The 16,313-nt window shown below is 44.0% G+C and overlaps 1 pseudogene; it reads right to left on the minus strand.

Annotated features, from left to right (window-relative positions):
* Positions 1-375: 375 nt before the first annotated feature.
* On the minus strand, positions 376-15,337 carry LOC142456144 (large ribosomal subunit protein uL16-like; annotated as a pseudogene).
* Positions 15,338-16,313: the final 976 nt, after the last annotated feature.

The following is a 16,313-nucleotide window of genomic DNA, read 5'->3' on the forward strand; positions in this document are numbered from 1 at the left end:
CTAAACAAGCTTGGTAGCTTCTTTTGTTCTGATGATTGATCTATACAGTCACATTTTCCATAATCAAAAAATATTTTAAGAAAAGGTGACTGAACTTTAGCAGCAAGAAATCTAAAAGCAGTGCTTCACCATGCTAGGATTTTAAAGAAGTCTACTGACTTGGAGGTAGACACAATGAGGGAGCAGAGGGGAGGGAAGGAAGCGAACAGTGAAATGACCCATGATGGGGACAGGTGGACATGTTCCAAGGTCTATATGTTTATTGTGAAGAATCCTCAGTGAGTTACCTCAAAACTGGGGCTGAAAAAGGATGCTGTTCCCGCCATTTGTGTGCAAAGTGATTTCTGCTCTTGATATATGATTCTCTCCCCATCATCAAAGCACTACTGCTTGCGACAATGACCCTGGAGTCACTGGCTTAATTGTGGATTTCCTTGTGAGCAGATGAGGACGAATCCCCCCCCCCCCCCCCCCCGCGGGGCCATTCTTAGCGATGTATTTGATTCACGAGCCATCTGGGATGAGGCGCTGCTCAGCCACCACGCCCTCAAACTCATCCTCATTAAGCTTGGAGAAACCCCACTTCTTGGAGACGTGGATCTTCTGGCACCCAGGGAACTTGAACTTGGCCCTGCGTAAGTAAGGCCTCAATCACGTGCTCTGTGGCGTGAACCTTGCTGCAGATGGACATGATGCCCTAACCAGTGTGGACTCTAGCCACTGTGCCTGGGGGTTTCGCCACAGCACCGCGCATCCCAGTTTGGAGGCGCGTGTTGCTGCGGGCGACGTGGGACGGGTGGAGCCGCATTCGGATGTGGAAGCCCTCTTCGCCACGCCTTTTCGTCGCGTACTTGTTAGCAAGGCTGCGGGCAGCCTCCGGGCTTCCGAGGAAAGCGGCCCATCCGACACTGCGGTGGCCACACAGTGGGAATTCGTCCTCCTTTGCCTTCTTACGGCTGACATGGAAGATTCCAACCTTGGCCTCAGGGACGCCTCTGCAGAAGCAGGACTTTGGGTAGGGCTTGTTTTTACAGTACGAGCAACAAACACCGGGTGGGGTGGCGGCCCATGGCGACACCAGGATCAAGGTGACAAGCCGAAGAAAAGGAGCTGGATTCAACAAGTTATTGCAATGGCGACACGGATCTCATGGGCACTTTCCACCGTGATGGGGATTATTGGGAAGCTAACAAGTTGCAATTGAGTCTCAGAAATGCTCAGGATACAGTTCTTTGGTTAGGGCAGCCTCTTTGCGGTCATGCCCTCAGGTGGGTCTTTCCAGTCCAGCCGCATGGCTCCTTGGCTTCTGCCTGGTCCTGGCAGAGTTTCAAAGCTCTCAAACCATGCTGGTCAATGGTGGAAGAAGGCACTCCTTTCCAGCATAAGCCCCAGCCTTAAGGTGCTCAGCTCTAGCCTTGATACTGGCCCGCTGCCCCGCCAATTCCGTGCCATCTCCTTGCGCTCTCCTATGGCTCAGGGAGGCTCAGTGCACAGGAATCTCTGGGTCCCAAGGATATTCTCCCCTCCTAGCTCTTCTTTCTCGATGATAGGATGTTTGCTTCCAGCTTTTGAAAAAGACTGACTCGAGAAACGGAGACATTGCAATGCAGAGAAGGAATTGATGTTTTAGAAAGGCTCTTTACAAATATCAACAAAACCAACAGGCGACTAGCTCATTTATTCAAAAGAAATAAAGGGGAAAGCACAATTTGATCAAAGAAGAAATTAGAAAGAGGAAATAACTGTTGGAGGAAAGGGGCTCTTAATGCCAGAAGAGCTACTTTTGCACACTTCTCTAGAAGTAAATGAAAGGAGCTTGGGGGATGTAGTGGGCGACACATTGAACTTCAAACCAAAGTCAGTGGTTTGATTCCCCCAGGAGCTCCCCCGGGAGAAAGATGAGGCTGTCTACTCCTGTAAAGAGCTCAAGTCTCAGAAACCCAGAGGGGCAGCTCTATTCCGTCCTACAAGGTTACTATGGATCAGAAAAACCTGACTGCAGTGAGTTTGGCTTTGGAGCATGGAAGTGAATTGGAAAACCTACATGGAACGGACAGTTTTCTAGGCAAACAGAATTTAACAAGATGGAAGGTGGTGAAGTTCAAAGATGAGAATGCATACAGAAGCAGTAGAAAGACTATCAAGGAACTACAATTCCTCCAATGGGACCGGGTTCATACGGCTTCACAAGGAATTCTCCCAAAGTTTTAGAGACCAGAAACACGCGGTGCTCTTGAATTCTTCTGCAGCAGAGGGAAAGAGATAACTTGTAATAATTTTTATCAAATTAGTATACCCTTGACAGTTAAATGTGATACATAGCACATTGACATGTCCATAGTGGGACTGCCAGTAAGATGAACCCGGCAGACACACTACACAGATCCTCTCCAACAAAGACACCAGAGGCCAGATGGAGCAGATGATAATCCTGGGACGCTTCACACTAGAAGAAAGGACGGGGAGACGGACTGAATACTAACCAGGATAACAAGCTGAACAAGCACAACCAGAGAAGAGACAGACCGGTGACTTGTTGGCCTGGCATGTTGTGACCACTTTGAACTTTGGGAAGTAACATTTGATAGTAACAGCAGCCTGATAGCATATATGCACCATGGTGGCTGGCAATGGGAGAGTAACCAGAAACGCAGGGCTCAGCCTCACCCACTGAATGAGGGTTACTACCCCTTCCTGTCCTCCTTATCAACAGAGAGCAGCCAAACCCAACCTCAACTGTACTCAACAACGGCAAACAGAGAATTGTGTATACCCTCATATTCCCTATTATGCCCACCAGAAGACAGGTGGTGAATTTCTAAGCACACACCAATATACAATTATAAATTCAATTTAAATACACCACCACAAAGGTGCAGAGAAAACAAGCTATTTCCACCTACATGAAGAAAAAAGCTAGAACGGCTCAAATAAGTGAACAGATACCCTTTCCGAGGAATAAATGACATTGGACTAACCTGATGAGGAATTCAATAGAAAGACACTTAGGGACTTTCAATGAATTGAGAGATATAGTAAGAAAGTTGCAGATGAAATAAAAGAAAACACAAAAACCAGAAAAAATTCAGGAAAAACACTACAAGAACAAATTAAAAGAATAAATGCAAAATGAGAAACGATACAAAGACTGCAAATGGAAATCCAGAGAATTAATACAAAGAGTTCAGAAATCAATAATGCATCGAAACATTAAAGAATTATAACTGAATCAATGGAAGGCTGAATAAGTGAGTTTGGCAACAAATTTCTCATTACTACCTAGGGAACAATTGGGTGGGGGTGGGGGTGGGGAAACAAAAGACCTAAATAAAGTCTAAGAATTATGTGAGATATCATCAAGAGAAATAGTTTGCATGTGTTTGGAATTTCAGGACAGAAAGAGACTCCAAACAGCACAGAGAAAATTACCAAAGAGAATGTTGGAAGAAAACTTCTTGAACATTACAAACAATGAGAAGATAGGCATTACAGAAGGGGAATGACGGGCCACAAAAGAAGGATCTGATTTGGAAAACCCCTTAAGCGGAATAAGCCTAACCTTAAGCCTGCAGCAGATGTTTGAACTGAAATGCTCCCTTGGACTTCAGACGGAAACACCCTGGGGTGAGAGGCAGCAGAAGCCTGCAGTCCCAAGATTAGCGCATTGGTGGTCGTTGGACTTTGGTTCGTGCCTCTCCTTTTGAAGGTGCCCAGGACTGCCATGTGTTTGCTCTTTTCATGCGCTCTTTGCTTTTTGATGACGTGTTAGTCTGTCAGACATGGTTCTGCCTTTGTGAATGAGCCCAATTATCTCGGATTCCATACTTTTCCCCACTAACGGGAACCAGGAGTTCTTGGAGAAATGGCTTGGGTAAGTAGAAGGTGACAACGGATCAGCTTATTGTCCAATCAGAGGACTCAACTACGACCCAGGAGACCACTGACAGGAGCTCCTACTGGCTACTTATGGGGCAATTAGAACAACAAAGAATAATGTGTAATTCATTAAAAGCATCAAGTAATTAGAATGCCTCAAGGGCATGATTATACTTATGAAAGAATAAAAAATAAACTTATGTGCCACCATTACAAGTTACATACCATCCTTATTCAAAACATTAGTAGTTAGGTGTAACTAAAATTCATAGTCCATATGTACATGGAGCACTGATCTATCATCCCGAAGTCCTTGGTGGTGTGGTGGTTAAAGCTCTGCTTCTAGCTGCAGGGTTCGTGGTCTGAATCCGCCAGCCACTCCACGGAGCTCCATCGTGTCACAGGGTCCACAGTCCTAGAAGCCTTGTGGACTATCTCTACCTTGCCCTGTCGCGTCACTAGAAGTCAGAATCAACTCCACAGCAACGGGCCTGGTGTCATACTTTCCCTTCATGGATGGAGGCAACTTTGTTATTTACTCAGCTTTTAAAAACAATGCATGCCAGGTGATACATCAAGGCACAATAATAAAATCTGAAAATTACCATATTGCAATCTCTAGCAGAATAATCTATCCAAGGGAAGGTTACGAATAAATACTAAAATCAATAGGTGCAAGGTTAGTTGGGAGCAGACTGTTTGTACAGTGCTAGCTGACTTGGCAATGGCAAAGGGAAGAAATGTCTCCCTTGGAAAGATCTACTGTTCCCAACTTACCATGGTGATCAAATTTAGCATCAGGAAGAGTGGAGCAATGAGATAGCATGTGCCTCCTAATACTGATGCAACACGTAGGACATAGGGTCCCGTATGGAGTAGCCTTGCAAAGGGATGTCCTCTGAACCTACTGCTCTATCTCTGAATTGTCCACGCCACAAAAAGTGAAGATTTCTAGACTGTTACAAATATTGCCAGGCTCTCATATCAAAAGAAGAACCAAAAAACAGAATTTTATATTCGTTGGAACAAACTGCTACAGATAATATTTCTGGGCCAATATGGAAAATTTGATTAGAGACTAGGTAGTGAATACCTGTGCTTCCACACAGAAGAGCTAAACAAAACCGGGCGAAATGCAAACATTCTCCAATAGTGTTAAACAAACAAACCCCACAAAAATAACTGCTGAAGCAAGGAACACCCATGGGGAGCAAGATTCTAAAGTAAGTAGAACTGGGAAGAGCAGTGCTGACTTGCAGTCTCTTGTCTTCAGGGGTATTTGCCAAACCATGGTTCAAGATAAGAGGCTGAATGCTCGGACTTTGCCAGAGCACAGGGTCATTGCACTTGAACAGCTGATGTTAAGGTAGCAAAGAGTAGAGAGTAGACTCTTACAAGCAGACTGTTTTCTCTCAAAGACATTTGCCAAATCCAGACATTGCATGGGGCAATAGGCCAAATAGCAAAGGACATCTGAATGACATGGTAGGGTTTTCTGTAGTCTCGCTGGGCTGAAGGGAGGATGAGTGGTCATGTGTACCAGGGGAAGGTGCCCTGGAAACACATCAAGCTTTTAGTCAAAAACCTAGAAGGGCATGCTTTAGGACTAGGAGAGACCAGAGCCTGTTGTGCGGTGCGACTGAGTCAGCTCCAATCCAGAGCAACCCTATGGACTACAGAATGAAACACCACCCGGTCGTGTGCTGTCTTCACAAATGTTCTTATGGTTGAGCCCATTGTTGCAGCCACTGTGTCAGTGCATCTTGCTGAAGATTTTGCTCGTTTTCACTGCCCCTCCACATTACCAAGCAGGATGTCCTTTTCCTGGGTCAGGAAACGTGATCACATGTTTAAAAGTACCTGATGCCAGGTCCCACCACCCTCATGTCTAAGGATCAAGCTGGCTTCATGCCTAAGACAGGTTTGCTCATCTGGCAGTCCATTGTACTTCCCATGTTCTTCACCAGCACACAGTTCAAATGCGTCAGTTCTCCTGTGGTTTTCCTTATTCACAACTCAATTTCACATGTGCTATGTGGTGACTGGAGAAATAATTTCTTCAATCCTCCTTTACAAAGACAACTGTCTCCTGAAGGGCTGAGATAGTTAAGGTTTATTGTGCCAACCTGGCCAATAAAAACATGCCAGATAAACTGAAAGGTGGAAAGATAAATGGTTTGGTGAGCTTCGCCTTTCTAGTTCTTGGTCTCTTGCTTTGTGATGGTCAGACCAGGGTGCTGCTGCCTTAGCCAGTTCCCTGCTTCATCTGGCAAGGCTCACTTCCTGTGAGACATCCCCGAGGAGAAGCCACATGGACCTGCCCTGATGCAGCCCTGGGTGCTGGAGCAGCCGTGTGGAGACCCCTGCCAGCACTGAAATGCTTACATGCTCACTGATTCGGCTTTCCTCCTGCAGTTGGCATCATTGCTTGTGTTTTGTGAGATGGAAGAGAACTTTGTAGATCGGTGTTGGACATATGGGCTAATGTTGGATTTATGTGCTTGGGCAGCACTGGGTTGGGATGATTTCTTCATGTACATTTACCCTTTATATAAAACTGTCTCCTATACATATGAGTTTCTGTGGATATGTTTCCCTAGCCTACCCAGACTCACACGAGGGCCATATTTAGATGACAGTGTCCAGAAACATAAAATTCAACGTTCCTCTCTGGTGACTCTGGTGTAAAGTACAGAAAACTTTCCTAGGAAAACCTCAACTGTCTTCTCTTCACATTTTTCTGCCCAGGACTAAACCAATTATTTGAGCGGAATAAGGAAATGCCCAGAATTGGCTTTCTCAGATCAAGGTTCAACCTCCTCTCATCCGCACGAAGGCTGGAGGACCTCAGCCTCGTTCGAAAGCCATTGCTTCTTAGAAACGGACGAATAAAATCAGGTGCATTTCCGAAGGAAGGAGGGGATGGCAAGTGAGTAGGTAATCAACAATGTGGCCAAATGCACTTGCTACTCATCAGTGTGTGACCTTGGGCAAGTTATTTAATTGTTCTAAGTCACAATTTTCTTGTGTGACAAAAAGGGGTTCCTTGCTTTACGTAAACAGATATAGTTACAATAAAGTAGGTCCAAAATGCCAAAGGCTGGTATAATTATAGTGCCCCAAAGTTTGAATGGCTATTGCTGTCTGTCATGGCATTAAGTCCTTTCTTTGGTCATGCGTCTGTGGTCAGGGGCCTCTTTAAACATGGCTCCCCAACCCTTATGTCAGGGTGTGCTGCACCGTCCAACAGAGTCGAGCTAGTAGACATCTTGTCTTGACCCTCCACATGCTACTGTATAAACTAACACCAGGGGGATTTCAGCACAGTGCAAACTGAAGCTTCGAGAAGACACCTCCCACCCTCCACACACATACAAAAGCCCTTCCTGGTGACCACATGCTGCCCTTCACACTTTACTCATTTAGTACTTTGCAAAGTTCTTTGAGCGGGCAGGTACACAGGCAAGCCAGTGACTGTACGCAGCCATGTCACGGGTTCAAGACCTTGTTTTATATTAGAAAATTTGGTGCAGGTAAATATGCAATTGGGATAATTTAATAAGATTGGTTAATATTCCAATCAAATTTATTGCAAGTAATTTACGACGGTATTGTATTTTTAAAGCAGCATAGAAATAATGTGAAGAATGACAAAATGTTCATGGATTTTACAAATATATAAAATGCCAAAGGTGAAGAGAATTTCCATTTGAAGTGGTTGCCCAACCATCATCTTCTGCCTAGGACGACTGCTACAGGAAAGCTGCAGGTACATTATGCTTCAGACTAAATAAATATTTTGACTCTTATTTTAAAATGCAAACATTAAGACTCCCAAGGAGTTTAGCAGATAATTGTTCTTGTTGGATACAAGGAGATAGGGAAGCAAGCCAGCAATGGATACACGTGGGGCAGGTAACAATCGTCAAAGTGCTGGAGGAAATGTCGCAAGTAAGGGGAAAGGAACCAGTAAACAGCCTGTTATCCAGGGTCATGTTGGTCAGCTTGGTCAAATTTCACAATAGAGAGCAGGGGCTGGAAGCCTGGACTCTGTTATTAAACAGGTATGGCCAGGCCTTCTGCTAATCTAGGACCCTGGTCAACGCAATCTAAGCATTGGTTTTCCTAGTGCACAATGGGCTTATATAATGGTGTCTTCTTCTTGTTGGGTCTGAGATGAGAATCGCGTTTAGGAAGCTAATGTAGGCAAAGTATTGGGCGCCATTCTTGACATAAAGTTAGGTGTTTAATAAATGTAGAGCAGAGCCTGGAAAAAGGACAGCATGCTCGGTGAAGTGGAGAGTAAATGAAAAACAAGGTAAACCCTTGATGAGATGGATTGACACAGCGGCTGCTGCAATGGCCTCCAACAGAAGAACGATTGTGTCCGAGAATGAAAATTCAAATATTTTCCTCTAAAAGGAGTGATAGAAAATGGTAATATTGTCTACGGCCATACCACCCTGAACTCGCCCGATCTCATCTGAAAATGGTACTATTTCACCCTATCAAAGGTGGGAGACTTGGGAGACCTGGTAAAACAAGGTCGCCCTATTGAGTTCTGCCTCTCCTGGGTTTCACTGGGCATACAACAAAGCCAGCTGACTAAGCAGGTTATGAGGTTGCAGAGACAAAGCAGACATGGACTCAGCACTGTAAACAACTAGACAGCAAGACCGAGGCACAGGAAGTGTTTCCAGGTTAAAAATGAAACATCATAGGACTTACAAAGATACTCCAGGTTGTCCTCACTTCAAGGCCAGATAATTTACAAATGAAGGAGATCAACAGTTGATGGAAGAAGATTTTAGTCCAACTAATAGGGTTCAAAGAATAAAAATTTACTTGGTTTACGTCAAGTAAGGTTGCTGCCTTGCATTTTTAAATAACTTTTGAACAAGGCCTGCTGCATTTCATTTTGCAATGGGCCCTGCAAATTATGGAGCCAGTCCCTGCTGGGACCCATGGGAATAAAAAGGTAGGTAGGGAACATAAGGGAGGGGCTCACGACTTGCCAAGGGACAAGAGAATTGCCCTTGTGGTCTTGGGTCTGCCTGCCATGCTTGCTATGGCCAGCAAATTATCTTAACCTTTATGGCACAGAGCTTTGGAATTTTGCTTAATTTGCATAAATTATGGCTTTTGTTTGCCAACTTCTCAAGGACTTATCACTATATGACCTGTTTGTTGCCCTCTATTTGGTCGCAGCTATTTTTTTTTTTTGGCTTACATTACAACCGTCTAAGAGAGAGGAATTGTGGTCTAATCTCTTTGTATCCCTGTTGGGCAAAGCTTTCAGCTGTGCACCTCATTTTCAGCCGACCTATGCTCCTCACCCACCCCAGTTATCAGTGCTGGAGACAGGAGGATGGTACAAGGTACTTGATCCTGGAGGGACAGTTGAAGAATTGCTACAAGTGGTCTCTGGGTGGAGATACCCACAGAAGGGACTGTGGGTGTGGTTGGCACCCTGAGATGTGGTCTATCTAGCAAGGGGGTAGCATTATAGGTGATCTTGAAAGATCAGTAAGCTATGAACACATGCAGTTCAGTGAGAAGGGCATTTTGGGGTCGTTTGAACTTGAGGACATGCTGGCTGTCTATAAATGAAGTAGGACTTTGAACACATAAGGAGCCTTTATCTATTTGATTTTTGAATGAAGAATGACTTAGGGCCTACAATGAAGAAGTTATACTGTATTCATATTTCATTGGGGAAAATCTTTCGAAAACACCTTGAGAAATGTCTAGGGTGTAAGTTCGCCGGGCTGGTGGTGGAGGTGGGGGGTCATCTACCCCTGCTGCTCCTGGCTTCCCTTGTCCGGGAAAAGAATGAAAGCTGCCCACCAGGCCAGGCAGCAGAGGGACAATTTGACTGGAAACCCCTCTGTCCCTCCTTGTAGACCAGTGGTTCTCAACCTTCCTAATGCCGCGACCCTTTAATACAGTTCCTTATGTTGTGGGGACCCCTGGAAGGGGTTGCTGTTGTAGACACTGAAGTAAGTTAAGCTTGTGAGGCTGGGGGCCTTCTCTGGAAAGTTCTCGAAGGTGCCAGGACCTCTTTAGAGATTTCTTATCTGATAACAGTGTACAAGGGTCTGAGCTGACTGGTTTTCCTGTTGTGATCTCTTGGGGCATCTCCAAATCTGTTGGCATCTATCCCACTCAACCACCTGCCAAGACGTTTATGCATCGCAGGCACAAATCTGAAATTCAGCCTGTCTCTACTCCCTCAAACGTCTGCTGACATGAGGGGGGTTAGGGAAGGTGCTAAATGTTGTAGTAATCTTCCCTAAGCAGCCGATACGCTGAGCTCCGGGGTACACAGAGGCAGAAGATTTGTCCTATTCTCATGGCCATCACAGGCTCACCAAGGTCAAGGGCCATGATAACGATCATGAGCAGGTAGAAAGACGAAGTATTTCCCTCTCCATGTTCTTAACTGCTCCCTACATCAACAAAGCCCACTGCCACGCCGACTCATGGCTACCCTGTGGGGTTTCTGAGTCTGAATCTTTAGGGAAAAGGGACAGCTTCCTCTCTCTTCCACAGCCTGGCTTGTGGGTTTGAACCACCACCTGGTGGTGCGTCACCCTCTGTCTAAGCCACAGCGCCACCTACCGTAGAACCTGTGGACTGGTGACCAGAGGAAGCCAGCCAGAGATAAGAAACTCAAATAATTCCTACTAAAATAGTTAGCAATGGAAAAGGGTAAGACTGCACGCTGTCAACAGTGGGACGCTGTGAGACCCAGGAAAAGACAGAAACCCTGGAGCGTTCTGGAACTCATTGGTTTCACTGTATTAACTCATTTAATCTTCACAGTAAGCTCTGGGCTAAGTGCCATCCTTATCCTCACTTTACAGGTGAACACAAGCAAACTTTAATGCAACGATGATAAAAGCTACACTGCAGATGTGTATAAAGTGCACACAGTTGAGGACTTGATTCATTAGAAATTTGATGATTGGGTTAAGACTTCCAGGCAACAATAATAACTGATCCAAGATTTGAAAGAGTTTTCTGAAAGGGCTTTTCTCAGCTAAAAAAGAAAAACAGATTTCTTTTCCTGACCAGGAGAACAATATAAGCAAAGGCAGAGAACAATGGAATACGTTCCTTCCAGAGCAGTCACAGTCCAATCTGGCTGAATTCAGAGCGCAGGGCATGAGGAGGGGGTGGCATTAGTGAAGATACCAGGCCTTGAACTTGAAGTCATGCATAGGAATGTGGACTCTTCTGCAAGCACCGGGATATTGCAGAATGTTAGGAATAGGGGGATCGATGGCCAGAGGAATTGACGGAGGTCTTGCTTATGGGGGTGGTACATTTGCCCACGGGTATTGGTGATTGTTGCGCAACATGATAGATGTAATTGGTTTTATCGAACCATACACATGAGAAATGTTGCACCAGCAAATGCTGTGCTCTTTATATTTTTTCAACAATAAAATAAAGCAAGCAAGCTCTAGCATGAGAATGGAGGACAGAGGAAGAGTGAGGTTGGAAGCAAAGAGACAAAAGACAAAGAAAGGAAAGGACAGCAATGGTGACAAAATAGGAAACGGACTCAACCTACACCCCACGGGTAACACCGAGGAAACGTGTGGAGCCTTGGCAGAAGAGAGAAGACGTCCTCAGCGTGGCCCGAGCTGGAGGGAGCTCAGGGGTGAACTGAGAATGGCTCAGGGCCAATGACGGCTGCTGACATGAAGGATGATTGTAAAGCAGCGTTTTCACATGTTGGTGACCGCAGTCAAGAAGCCTAATCAAAATGTCCTACTTTGACAGATGGACTACGAGAGTGGGGCGCAGCAAAAGAATGGGGGTGGAGGAGATCAAGCGGTGAGGAAAGGAGAGATGGAAGATACAAGGGCAAGCTCAGAGCCCGAGGGGAAGAGCGGGATGAAGTAAGCTGATAGTAAGCACTGGCGAAAGTCCATTGCCCTCTCTTCTTCGTTCCTTCATTCTCTGCATGAAGGCTGAGAAACGAATAGTCAAGAAGTGATCTCTCCACTTAGTGAAACTAGTGAGACATCACCCCATCCCCTTTTACTTCTGCAACCTAGCTTTACGTTCTCCTTAATGTGGGGAAGGAGAAATGAGAATCAGAGCGTCACTTGTGTTGTCATGGTAATCGCCTGAGCTTGCCCATATAGATATCGTTTTCAACCAACTGGCTACTATTCCTACCATCTTAAGTCTTCTTGATCACACCGGTTTATCATCATGGAGACAACGCTCTCTGCATTCTAATGATGCCTTCTCTTGAGAGGCAGAGAACCCCGACAGTGAGCCAGTCCTTGGTCAGCATTTGTCAAACGGAATAGGCCTCAGACGCCTGCGCTTCGGGAGGTCGCGGATCTTTTTATATTCCGCCTTTTCCTTACTATTAGCTCACTGTCGAGTCAGTACGACCCGGTGGGGAGAAGAGCCGTGTAGCAGAAAACAAGGATGCTGCAAGAAATTCTAGGCTACAGGCATGATGGGAGCTTAAGGAAATACCAGGAAGTTGTTGGCAATAGTACTGGGATGTGCTCGACTGCGTCTCTTGCCTGGCTCTGACAGAACTGGAGAATCGGATTTTTTTTTTTTCATTCTCAAAGCAGACTACGGTGTGCTAAGTACAAAGTCAGCAGGTCTGGGACACCCTGTTCTATAAACGTCTGTCATAGACCAAAATAACCCACATCTTCAGTGACCAAATTTTCACAGCTATGCACAATGCTTCCTAGTTTTAGTTTAGAATCGCCAACAAAGTTCATGCATTTCAGTTTCCAATGCTTAAAAACACTTTTAAAAATACAAGGAATATAAGTGTGTTGTAGAAAATACAAATAAACAGGAAGAAGCAATTAAAAGCCACCTCTAGTCCTAGCTTCGCTCAATGAAAACCACTAGTAACATTTTGTAATCGCTCTATGGACACATATATTTTTCTTATTTTTAGAAGCATATGTTCTATACTGCTTGCAACTATTTATTTTCATACCAATATTTTGTGCGACATTAAGAAGACCATGGATATGGCTTTACATCATTCTTATTCATTATATTATATTCTCCCTATAAATATTACAAGTGATTGTTTTAATCTGATTGTATTCATTTCCATCTTTTTCTGCCTACATTTTTCCCTCTTAAGTACCATATTATTCCTTTACTTTTATTTGCCCAGGCAAATAGAGCCTGTATGTTTATTCCTGGCTCGGCTCTTCTCTCTTACTAGGAAAACCCAATCTTACATTAACCCAACCCATGCTTCCCTCCCCAGACCTCCAACTGCGTGACCCACTGCCAAGTACTCTTTCAGCTTCTGCCCTAAACAAGCTCATGGTCAGTCATCTAGCTCTTTTGAGAAGAGCAACTTGTTAACAACACTCTGCAGCTCTCATTCTTGTAAGACGCCAGACAACTTTTTTCCTTCTAAGCAATACTTCCAAACCCAACCATTTCACTAGTATGTGCTTCTGGAAAAAGAATGGAGAAAGGGGGGCGGGTGGGGGGTGGGCGGAACTAGGAAGACAGAAAGAATGGTTTGCTGTGAATCCACTGCCACCATGAAACAACCTAAGGACTATGACCTATTGGTGCTTGATCTGTAATGTCGGCAGTGTTTTATATGAAAGCCAGTTCTGTTTCTCTTTCGTTGCAGGTCTGTAATTGTGGGTAAATGGAGAGCAGAAAAGCACTAGGCCATTCGGTGTTGCTGACACATTGGTAATTCACTGACGTCCCACAATGTTCTTGGTGGGTAAGGAGAATCACTAAAGAAGGCTATCTGATCTCACAGACTGGTGAGAAATGGTTGAGTAAAATTGTATATTCTGGGATGAGTTACACACTTCTCCACACATTAAGTACTGGATCTGTAAAATGAAGGGTTGGGAAAACCAAAACATATAATGTGAAAATTAAAAATAAAAACCTAAACGTGTACACAGTAAGTACTCAATAAACTTAGTACCCAATAAAGATAGCACATTCTTTTCAGTTGGTACTAGTTAGTGTTGGGCTCATGGCACACACTCAATAAATGTTATAGAATAGATATGGATTGAATGTAATAAATGTGCTACACCAGATTTATGTTACTTGTGTTAGTCTGGAATGACTAGAGAAACAAATCCAGAGATACTCAGATATATGTAAGAGAGCTCTATGTCAAAGAGTAATTGTATATTACGAAAACATCCCAGGCCAGGCCAGATCAAGTCCATATGTCCGATATTAGCCCAGAAGTTCAATACTAGTCCATAAATCACTCTTCAGACTCACACAGTCACATGCAATGATGCAGAATGCAGGAAGTTCACAGGCTGATGGGTGAATCCAATGGCAGTGGATGTATCTCCAGGGCTCAGGTTGCCATCATTGTGGCTCCATGTGGCTTGTCAATAGAAAGGTGAAGCAGAGAAGAGAGGGGACATTCCCAGAATCCTCATGAGAAGGCCATGCCCACAGGAGGCATCATCAGCTGTGACCTGATTGACAGGCCAGCCTCCACCCTTTCACTCTTAAAACCTTCAAGTTGACATAAGACTATAACTAAAACATTGCTTCAGACTAGTCAATAGTATGATGAAATAAACAAATAACTAGGCCAAAATCGATAGTGTGAGTCCACATTTCTCCAAGGAAATATCTGAGTAAAACTGGGGTTGTCTCAGGACAACCATGCCCAAATACTCTGATTATTGGAAAACAACATCCCTCTTCAAAAGTAAATAAGAATTATCTTATTTAGGTTGGTGCCAGTCAGCTCTACAGAGCCTGGTCAATCTTTGGTGAATGACAGTGTTTTCATTGTAAATCAGGTGGAGGTTTACAGTTCAGGTAATCAACCTTGGATTCAACAGTTTAAACTACTCACCACCCCTAATAGTTTACTCTTCAACTGATCCTTGATTTCTCTTCTCCCTCATATGGACTACTCTCTTCCACCTCATTCAAGCTTACAGCCATCAACAGTGTAGGCCAGGGGTTGGCAAACTTTTGAGACGGAAGAGCAAATCATGTCTGTCACAATTTAAAAATTATTTGAGAGCCATAAATATGTATTTACATTTTAAATCACCATTATCTGATACCATACTTTTTAATTTTTCAATTTGACTTGAGAGCCACATGCATGTACTGAAAGAGGCACATACGGATTGAGCGCTTCAGTTTGCTGACTGACCCATGGTCTAGCCATTACTCTATCTTGCCTCATTTGCCCTCCTCACCTTGGTCATTTCCAGAGTCTGTTACCTTTGGTGTAAAAGTCTGCACCCCTTCCCCCTCAAATCTTTATGACAGTGATCTCATATAATATTTTCCCTTTTGTCATTGGTTAATTTCACCCAACATGCTCACCAATTTCATCCCCGTAATGAGGAGTTTCATGGTTTAGCCGTTGTCTCCTAGTGAGGCCGTATTCCACTGTGCATGTGTACAAGAGCTTCTTAATCTGTTCCATTTCTGGTGGGCATTTAGACTGCTTCCATCTCCTTGCTATAGTGAACAGGGTTGCCATGAACATAGGTATACTTTTATATCTGTCTGTGTTGCTTCTAGAAGCTATGTACCCAGCAGAGGGACTGCTGGATCGTATGGAATTTCTATTCTGTTGTTCGAGATAGTGCCATATTGCTTTCCACAGTGGATGCACAAGGGCTCCAAGATCTCCAGGATTTTCTATTTTCGGGGGTGGGGGTAGGGGGGTAGTGCTTGGCTGTCATTGTCATCATAAAATGATATCTCATTTTGAGCTGCATCCCCAAGATGGTTAGCAATTGTGAGCATTTCTCAATATGTTTGTTGACCATTTGGATGTCATCCTTGGGTGAACTGTCTGTGCATGTCCTCTGCCCACCTTTTAATTGGGTTATTCGACTTTTTGTTATGAGATGTAGTTTTCTGTAGGCTTTAAAGAGAAGACTGGTCCATTGTGTCATTATCACTTTTTCCCACTCCATAGGTTTTCTTTTTACTCTTTTGAGAAAGTCCTCTGATGTAAATAAATATTTTCTATTTGGTAGATCCCAGTCATCTATTTTTATCATCTACTGTGTGTCTTTCCTTCATTATATTTGATAGTGTGACTATGTGCTGATGGTCTTTATAGTTCTGGGATTTACGTTTAGGTCTTTGATCCATCTTGAGTTCATTTTTTGTACATGGGTTGAAATATGGGTTTTATTTCAATGGAGATTCAAATATACCAGTGCCATTTGTTGAAGATACATACCATCTCTTTCCCACTTAATGTTTTTTTTTTTTGCCATTTGTCAAAGATCAGTTGTCTGTAGGTGTGTGGATTTCTGGCTTCTCTATTATGTTCTATTGGTCTATATATCTATCATTGTACCAGAACCAAGCTGATTTAACCTCTGTGGCTGTCTTATAACTTTTATGATCAGGAAGTGAGGGGCCTCCCAATCTGCTCTCCTTTA

This window comes from Tenrec ecaudatus, chromosome 9 (assembly GCF_050624435.1).
Source record: "Tenrec ecaudatus isolate mTenEca1 chromosome 9, mTenEca1.hap1, whole genome shotgun sequence".
Lineage (NCBI taxonomy): Eukaryota > Metazoa > Chordata > Mammalia > Afrosoricida > Tenrecidae > Tenrec > Tenrec ecaudatus.